This window comes from Ranitomeya imitator, chromosome 1, assembly GCF_032444005.1.
Source record: "Ranitomeya imitator isolate aRanImi1 chromosome 1, aRanImi1.pri, whole genome shotgun sequence".
Lineage (NCBI taxonomy): Eukaryota > Metazoa > Chordata > Amphibia > Anura > Dendrobatidae > Ranitomeya > Ranitomeya imitator.
Window position 1 is genome coordinate 828,678,527 of NC_091282.1, and position 8,792 is coordinate 828,687,318.

The 8,792-nt window shown below is 45.8% G+C and overlaps 4 pseudogenes; all 4 read left to right on the plus strand.

Moving 5' to 3' along the window:
• Positions 1-2,104: 2,104 nt before the first annotated feature.
• Positions 2,105-2,223, plus strand: LOC138659175 (5S ribosomal RNA; annotated as a pseudogene).
• A 1,061-nt stretch (positions 2,224-3,284) lies between these two features.
• Positions 3,285-3,403, plus strand: LOC138659217 (5S ribosomal RNA; annotated as a pseudogene).
• Positions 3,404-4,845: 1,442 nt separating this feature from the next.
• LOC138659385 (5S ribosomal RNA) lies at positions 4,846-4,964 on the plus strand (annotated as a pseudogene).
• Positions 4,965-5,431: 467 nt separating this feature from the next.
• LOC138659218 (5S ribosomal RNA) lies at positions 5,432-5,550 on the plus strand (annotated as a pseudogene).
• Positions 5,551-8,792: the final 3,242 nt, after the last annotated feature.

Genomic DNA, 8,792 nt, shown 5'->3' on the forward strand with positions numbered 1-8,792 from the left:
TGGCCAAGCTCCCTCCTGTGGTCGAGAGTGGTACTTCGGCTGGTTCTGTCTATGAGCTTCCTTTGGTGGATGAGAGTGGTACTGCGGCTTCTGAGTTTCCTTCCTCAGGTGATGAGGTTAAGTCGTTAGGTGCTGCTCTATTTAACTCCACCTGGTGCTTTGATCCTGGCCTCCAGTCAATGTTCTAGTATTGGTCTTGCTTCCTCCTGGATCGTTCCTGTGGCCTGTCTATCCTGCATAAGCTAAGTTTTGCTTGTGTTATTTTTGTTTGCTATTTTTTCTGTCCAGCTTGCTATATTGGTTTTTCTTGCTTGCTGGAAGCTCTGAGACGCAGAGGGAGCACCTCCGTACCGTTAGTCGGTGCGGAGGGTCTTTTTGCCCCTCTGCGTGGCTGTTTGTAGGTTTTTGTGTTGACCGCAAAGCTATCTTTCCTATCCTCGGTCTATTCAGTAAGTCGGGCCTCACTTTGCTAAATCTATTTCATCTCTGTGTTTGTATTTTCATCTTACTCACAGTCATTATATGTGGGGGGCTGCCTTTTCCTTTGGGGAATTTCTCTGAGGCAAGGTAGGCTTATTTTTGTATCTTCAGGGCTAGTTAGTTTCTCAGGCTGTGTCGAGTTGCATAGGGAGCGTTAGGCGCAATCCACGGCTACCTCTAGTGTGGTTTGATAGGATTAGGGATTGCGGTCAGCAGAGTTTCCACGTCTCAGAGCTCGTCCTTTGTTTTTGGTAATTGTCAGGTCACTTTGTGTGCTCTGAACTTCTATGTCCATTGTGGTTCTGAATTACCTTTTCATAACAGTTTTTATATGATATTATGCACCATGTTTACGGTAAGAACACGAAAATATATATTCGTATTCCCACTCGGTGTATGTACCCATCCCTTGAAACTCGGGCTTCTATCTCCGTCTGGTAAAGAAGTAGGGTTTTCTCTGTAAATATGTATCCCAGATAGGACATATTTGATCTCATTAGAATGCTCACGTTAATCCGAGATGATTGATGGGTTTGTTAGAACTATGACGTGTTTTGTAGTGAAGTTATAGAAATTAGAGAAAATAGTTTAAAGTTTACTCAGAATGTAGAGAGAGGAGGGTCTGGATAAGCCAGCCTTTCTGTGATGTCACAGCCTTAAGGTATTAAGTTTGTGGCAGGCTTCCCCAGCTCAGATTTCTTCCTGACTTCTTGTCTGCTCCTGAAGCCAGCAGCACGTCCAAATGAGCTGGGACGTATGGTTGCCTGCCATTCTTTGAACATGTAAGTGTTATCTTTTCTCCTTTATTCCCTTTATGTTATAATTACCCTTGTACATATTTGCAATTGTCTCATTTGTAACATCTTTATAAAATATTTTTGATAAAGCACTGCCTAATTATTTTTATGGGATATAATATTTAATATTAGTTCGTTCATCCTGCTCTAAACTTACCCTGTCTTCTGAAGGGAAATACTCTACTGTGTTGGGTTAGCTTCGGACCCCTTTAATCGAAGCTGGTGGCAGTGATACCGATAGTGTGCAGACTTTTGGGTTATGTTGTAGCGGCTGCGGCGTTAATAATTATTGTTCCTGCCTGAGTGGGAGTAGTTATCGCGTCGCTGCACCGTGCCCAATAGCCAGTACATAGCAGGCAGTCTGTCTGGCGACTAATTACCCAGGATGCAGTATCTAATCTGACCTGAGAGTAAGGGGGCGCCAGAGAGCTGCAAGTGTTAAGTGGAACTGTAAGTGGGATATACATAACTCCCTGCAGTTTGTGGTATATTGAAAGCTGTGGGATACCTAGAATAAGCCCCTGCTGTAAACTAAGAGGTCAATAGCCTTGTGTGTGTTTTCTCATCACATTGTTAGCAGTGGAGGGATAACTAAGATAAGCCCCCCTGCACATGTGATAGCCGTCTGTTGGCCTAAAGTCACCCCAACCCGTGACGGTCACGGTGTGAATCCTGACCAATTGGTGGCAGCTTTAGGCTGGGCAAGTACCAGCATGGGAGACTGGCTGGGAATCCCTGGTACCGTTGACGTGCCATTTTGTTTTTATCAAAGCTTACCATTACGATTTTTTTCCGCTTGAAAAGACCCGCACTGGTGCTAACTATCTGTCAATGGTCACTCTAAGCTGAATGTGCCTGCCCTCGTCAGATCGCAAATGCAAAGCAGCTTGAGGCTGGGCAAGTACCAGCATGGGAGACTTGCTGGGAATCCCTGGTACCATTGACGTGCTTTTTGTTTTTATCAAAGCTTACCCTTACAATTTTTTTCCGCTTGAAAAGACCCAAATTTGTGCAACAGACCTATCTGTCAATTACTTGTTTATGCTGAATGGGCCTGCCCTCGACAGATCGCAAATGCTAAGCTAATTGAGGCTGGACAAGTACCAGCATGGGAGACTGGCTGGGAATTCCTGGTACCGTTGTCATGCTTTTTAGTTTTCATCAAAGCTTTCCATTACGATTCTCTTCCTCTTGAAAAAACTTGCGGAGTTGCTAACAATCCATCAATGGCCGCACTAAGCTCAATGTTCCTGCCTTCGTCAGATCACAAATGCAAAGCAGCTTGAGGCTGGGCAAGTACCAGCATGGGAGACTGGTTGTGAATCCGTGGTACCGTTGACGTGCCTTTTTGTTTTTATCAAAGCTTACCCTTACGATTTTTTTCCACTTGAAAAGACCCGCACTGGTGCCAACTATCTGTCAATGGTCGCTCTAAGCTGAATGTGCCTACCCTCCTCAGATCGCAAATGCAAAGCAGCTTGAGGCTGGGCAAGTACCAGCATGGGAGACTGGCTGGGAATCCCTGGTACCGTTGACATGCTTTTTGTTTTTATCAAAGCTTACTCTTACAATTTTTTTCCGCTTGAAAAGACCCAAATTTGTGCTACAGACCTATCTGTCAATTACTTCTTTATGCTGGATGGGCCTGCCCTCGTCAGATAGCAAATGCTAAGCTACTTGAGGCTGGGCAAGTACCAGCATGTGAGACTGGCTGGGAATCCCTGGTACCATCGACTTTTTTTTGTTTTTATCAAAGCTTTCCCGTACGATTCTATTCCTCTTTTAAAGGCCCGCAGAGTTGCTAACTGTCTGTCAATGGCCACTCTAAGATGAATGTGCCTGCCCTCGTCAGATTGCAAATGCTAATCAGGTTGAGGCTGGGCAAGTACCAGCATGAGAGACTGGCTGGGAATCCCTGGTACCGTTGACGTTCCTTTTTGTTTTTATCAAAGCTTACCCTTACATTTTTTTTCCACTTGAAAAGACCCGCACTGGTGCTAACTATCTGTCAATGGTCACTCTAAGCTGAATGTGCCTGCCCTCGTCAGATCGCAAATGCAAAGCAGCTTGAGGCTGGGCAAGTACCAGCATGGGAGACTGGCTGGGAATCCCTGGTACCGTTGACGTGCTTTTTGTTTTTATCAAAGCTTACCCTTACAATTTTTTTCCGCTTGAAAAGACCCGCACTGGTGCTAACTATCTGTCAATGGTCACTCTAAGCTGAATGTGCCTTATCTCGTCAGATCGCAAATGCAAAGCAGCTTGAGGCTGGGCAAGTACCAGCATGGGAAACTGGCTGGGAATCCCTGGTACCGTTGACGTGCCTTTCTGTTTTTATCAAAGCTTACCCTTATGATTTTTTTCCGCTTGAAAAGAACCGCACTGGTGCTAACTATCTGTCAATGGTCACTCTAAGATGAATGTGCCTGCCCTCGTTAGATCGCAAATGCAAAGCAGCTTGAGGCTGGGCAAGTACCAGCATGGGAGACTGGCTAGGAATCCCTGGTACCGTTGACGTGCTTTTTTTTTTATCAAATCTTACCCTTACATTTTTTTTCCGCTTGAAAAGACCCGCACTGGTGCTAACTATCTGTCAATGGCCACTCTAAGCAGAATGTGCCTGCCCTCGTCAGATCGCAAATGCAAAGCAGATTGAGTCTGGGCAAGTACCATCATGGGAGACTGGCTGGGAATCGCTGGTACCATTGACAATTTTTTTGTTTTTATCAAAGCTTTCCTGTACGATTCTATTTCTCTTTTAAAGGCCCGCAGAGTTGCTAACTGCCCGTCAATGGCCACTCTAAGCTGAATGTGCCTGCACTCGTCAGATTGCAAATGCTAATCAGTTTGAGGCTGGGCAAGTACCAGCATGGGAGACTGTCTGGGAATCCCTGGTACCGTTGACGTGCCTTTCTGTTTTTATCAAAGCTTACCCTTATGATTTTTTTCCGCTTGAAAAGAACCGCACTGGTGCTAACTATCAGTCAATGGTCACTCTAAGCTGAATGTGCCTGCCCTCGTCAGATCGCAAATGCAAAGCAGCTTGAGGCTGGGCAAGTACCAGCATGGGAGACTGGCTAGGAATCCCTGGTACCGTTGACGTGCTTTTTTTTTTATCAAATCTTACCCTTACATTTTTTTTCCGCTTGAAAAGGCCCGCACTGGTGCTAACTATCTGTCAATGGCCACTCTAAGCTGAATGTGCCTGCCTTCATCAGATCTCAAATGCAAAGCAGCTTGAGTCTGGGCAAGTACCATCATGGGAGACTGGCTGGGAATCCCTGGTACCATTAACAATTTTTTTGTTTTTATCAAAGCTTTCCTGTACGATTCTATTTCTCTTTTAAAGACCCGCAGAGTTGCTAGCTGCCCGTCAATGGCCACTCTAAGCTGAATGTTCCTGCACTCGTCAGATCGCAAATGCTAATCAGTTTGAGGCTGGGCAAGTACCAGCATGGGAGACTGTCTGGAAATCCCTGGTACCGTTGACGTGCCTTTTTGTTTTTATGAAAGCTAACCCTTACGATTTTTTTCCGCTTGAAAAGACCTGCACGGGTGCTAACTATCTGTCAATGGTCACTCTAAGCTGAATGTGCCTGCCCTCGTGAGATCGCAAATGCAAAGCAGCTTGAGGCTGGGCAAGTACCAGCATGGGAGACTGCCTGGGAATCCCTGGTACCGTTGACGTGCTTTTTGTTTTTATCAAAGCTTACCCTTACAATTTTTTTCCGTTTGAAAAGACCCGCACTGGTGCTAACTATCCGTCAATGGTCACTCTAAGCTGAATGTGCCTGCACTCGTCAGATCGCAAATGCAAAGCGTCTTGAGGCTGGGCAAGTACCAGCATGGGAGACTGGTTGGGAATCCCTGGTGCCATTGACATTTCTTTTTTTTTCATCAAAGCTTACCCTTACGATTCTATTCCTCTTGAAAAGGCCCGCAGAGTTGCTTACTATCTGTCAATGGCCACTCTAAGCTGAATGTGTCTGCTCTCGTCAGATCGCAAATGCTAAGCAGCTTGAGGCTGGGCAAGTATCAGCTTGGTAGACTGGCAGGGAATCCCTGGCACGGTTCACACATTGTTTTGTCTTTATCAAAGCTTACCCTTACGATTTTTTTCCGCTTGAAAAGACCCGCACTGGTGCTAACTATCTGTCAATGGTCACTCTAAGCTGAATGTGCCTGCCCTCGTCAGATCGCAAATGCAAAGCAGCTTGAGGCTGGGCAAGTACCAGCATGGGAGACTGGCTGGGAATCCCTGGTACCGTTGACGTGCTTTTTGTTTTTATCAAAGCTTACCCTTACAATTTTTTTCCGCTTGAAAAGACCCGCACTGGTGCCAACTATCTGTCAATGGTCACTCTAAGCTGAATGTGCCTGCCCTCGTCAGATCGCAAATGCAAAGCAGCTTGAGGCTGGGCAAGTACCAGCATGGGAGACTGGCTGGGAATCCCTGGTATAGTAGACGTGCCTTTCTGTTTTTATCAAAGCTTACCCTTACGATTTTTTTCCGCTTGAAAAGACCCGCACTGGTGCTAACTATCTGTCAATGGTCACTCTAAGCTCAATCTGCCTGCCCTCGTCAGATCGCAAATGCAAAGCAGCTTGAGGCTGGGCAAGTACCAGCATGGGAGACTGGATGGGAATCCCTGGTACCGTTGATATGCTTTTTTTTTTATCAAAGCTTACCCTTACAATTTTTTTCCGCTTGAAAAGACCAGCACTGGTGCTAACTATCTGTCAATGGCCACTCTAAGCTGAATGTGCCTGCCCTTGTCAGATCGCAAATGCAAAGCAGCTTGAGTCTGGGCAAGTACCATCATGGGAGAGTGGCTGGGAATCCCTGTTACCATTGACAAATTTTTTGCTTTTATCAAAGCTTTCCTGTACGATTCTATTTCTTTTTTAAAGGCCCGCAGAGTTGCTAACTGTCCATCAATGGCCACTCTAAGCTGAATGTCATTACCCTCGTCAGATAGCAAATACTAAGCAGCTTGAGGCTGGGCAAGTACCAGCATGGGAGACTGGCTGGGAATCCCTGGTACCGTTGACGGGCCTTTTTGTTTTTGTCAATGCTTACCCTTACGATTTTTTTCCGCTTGAAAAGACCCACACTGGTGCTAACTATCTGTCAATGGTCACTCTAAGCTGTATGTTCTTTCCCTCGTCAGCTCGCAAACGCAAAGCAGTCTCAGGCTGGGCAAGTACCAGCATGGGAGACTGGCTGGGAATCCCTGGTACCGTTGACATGCTTTTTTTTTATCAAAGCTTACCCTTACAATTTTTTTCCGCTTGAAATGACCCGCACTGGTGCTGTCTATCTGTCAATGGCCACTCTAAGCTGAATGTGCCTGCCCTTGTCAGATCGCAAATGCAAAGCAGCTTGAGTCTGGGCAAGTACCATCATGGGAGACTGGCTGGGGATCCCTGGTACCATTGACAATTTTTTTGTTTTTATCAAAGCTTTCCCGTACGATTCTATTTCTCTTTTAAAGGCCCGCAGAATTGCTAACTGTCCATCAATGGCCACTCTAAGCTGAATGTCATTACCCTCGTCAGATCGCAAATACTAAGCAGCTTGAGACTGGGCAAGTACCAGCATGGGAGACTGGCTGGGAATCCCTGGTACCGTTGACGTACTTTTTTGTTTTTGTCAATGCTTACCCTTACGATTTTTTTCCGCTTGAAAAGACCCGCACTGGTGCTAACTATCTGTCAATGGTCACTCTAAGCTGAATGTGCCTTCCCTCGTCAGCTCGCAAATGCAAAGCAGCCTCGGGGTGGGCAAGTACCAGCATGGAAGACTGGCTGGGAATCCCTGGTACCGTTGACGTGCTTTTTGTTTTTATCAAAGCTTACCCTTACAATTTTTTTCCGCTTGAAAAGACCCGCACTGGTGCTAACTATCTGTCAATGGTCACTCTAAACTGAATGTACCTGCCCTCCTCAGATCGCAAATGCAAAGCAGCTTGAGTCTGGGCAAGTACCAGCATGGGAGACTAGCTGGGAATCCCTGGTACCGTTGACGTGCTTTTTGTTTTTATCAAAGCTTACCCTTACAATTTTTTTTCCGCTTGAAAAGACCCAAATTTGTTCTACAGACCTATCTGTCAATTACTTCTTTATGCTAAATGGGCCTGCCCTCGTCAGATCGCAAATGCTAAGCTACTTGAGACTGGGCAAGTATCAGCATGGGAGACTGGCTGGGAATTCCTGGTACCGTTGACATGCTTTTTTGTTTTCATCAAAGCTTTCCATTACGATTCTCTTCCTCTTGAAAAAACTTGCGGAGTTGCTAACAATTCATCAATGGCCGCACTATGCTCAATGTTCCTACCTTTGTCAGATCACAAATGCAAAGCAGCTTGAGGCTGAGCAGGTATCAGCTTGGTAGACTGGATGGGAATCCCTGGTACCGTTGATGTGCTTTTTTTTTTATCAAAGCTTACCCTTACAATTTTTTTCCGCTTGAAAAGACCAGCACTGGTGCTAACTATCTGTCAATGGCCACTCTAAACTGAATGTGCCTGCCCTTGTCAGATCGCAAATGCAAAGCAGCTTGAGTCTGGGCAAGTACCATCATGGGAGAGTGGCTGGGAATCCCTGTTACCATTGACAAATTTTTTGCTTTTATCAAAGCTTTCCTGTACGATTCTATTTCTCTTTTAAAGGCCCGCAGAGTTGCTAACTGTCCATCAATGGCAACTCTAAGCTGAATGTCATTACCCTCGTCAGATAGCAAATACTAAGCAGCTTGAGGCTGGGCAAGTACCAGCATGGGAGACTGGCTGGGAATCCCTGGTACCGTTGACGTGCCTTTTTGTTTTTGTCAATGCTTACCCTTACGATTTTTTTCCGCTTGAAAAGACCCACACTGGTGCTAACTATCTGTCAATGGTCACTCTAAGCTGTATGTTCTTTCCCTCGTCAGCTCGCAAATGCAAAGCAGTCTCAGGCTGGGCAAGTACCAGCATGGGAGACTGGCTGGGAATCCCTGGTACCGTTGACATGCTTTTTTTTTATCAAAGCTTACCCTTACAATTTTTTTCCGCTTGAAATGACCCGCACTGGTGCTGTCTATCTGTCAATGGCCACTCTAAGCTGAATGTTCCTGCCCTTGTCAGATCGCAAATGCAAAGCAGCTTGAGTCTGGGCAAGTACCATCATGGGAGACTGGCTGGGGATCCCTGGTACCATTGACAATTTTTTTGTTTTTATCAAAGCTTTCCCGTACGATTCTATTTCTCTTTTAAAGGCCCGCAGAGTTGCTAACTGTCCATCAATGGTCACTCTAAGCTGAATGTCATTACCCTCGTCAGATCGCAAATACTAAGCAGCTTGAGACTGGGCAAGTACCAGCATGGGAGACTGGCTGGGAATCCCTGGTACCGTTGACGTACTTTTTTGTTTTTGTCAATGCTTACCCTTACGATTTTTTTCCGCTTGAAAAGACCCGCACTGGTGCTAACTATCTGTCAATGGTCACTCTAAGCTGAATGTGCCTTCCCTTGTCAG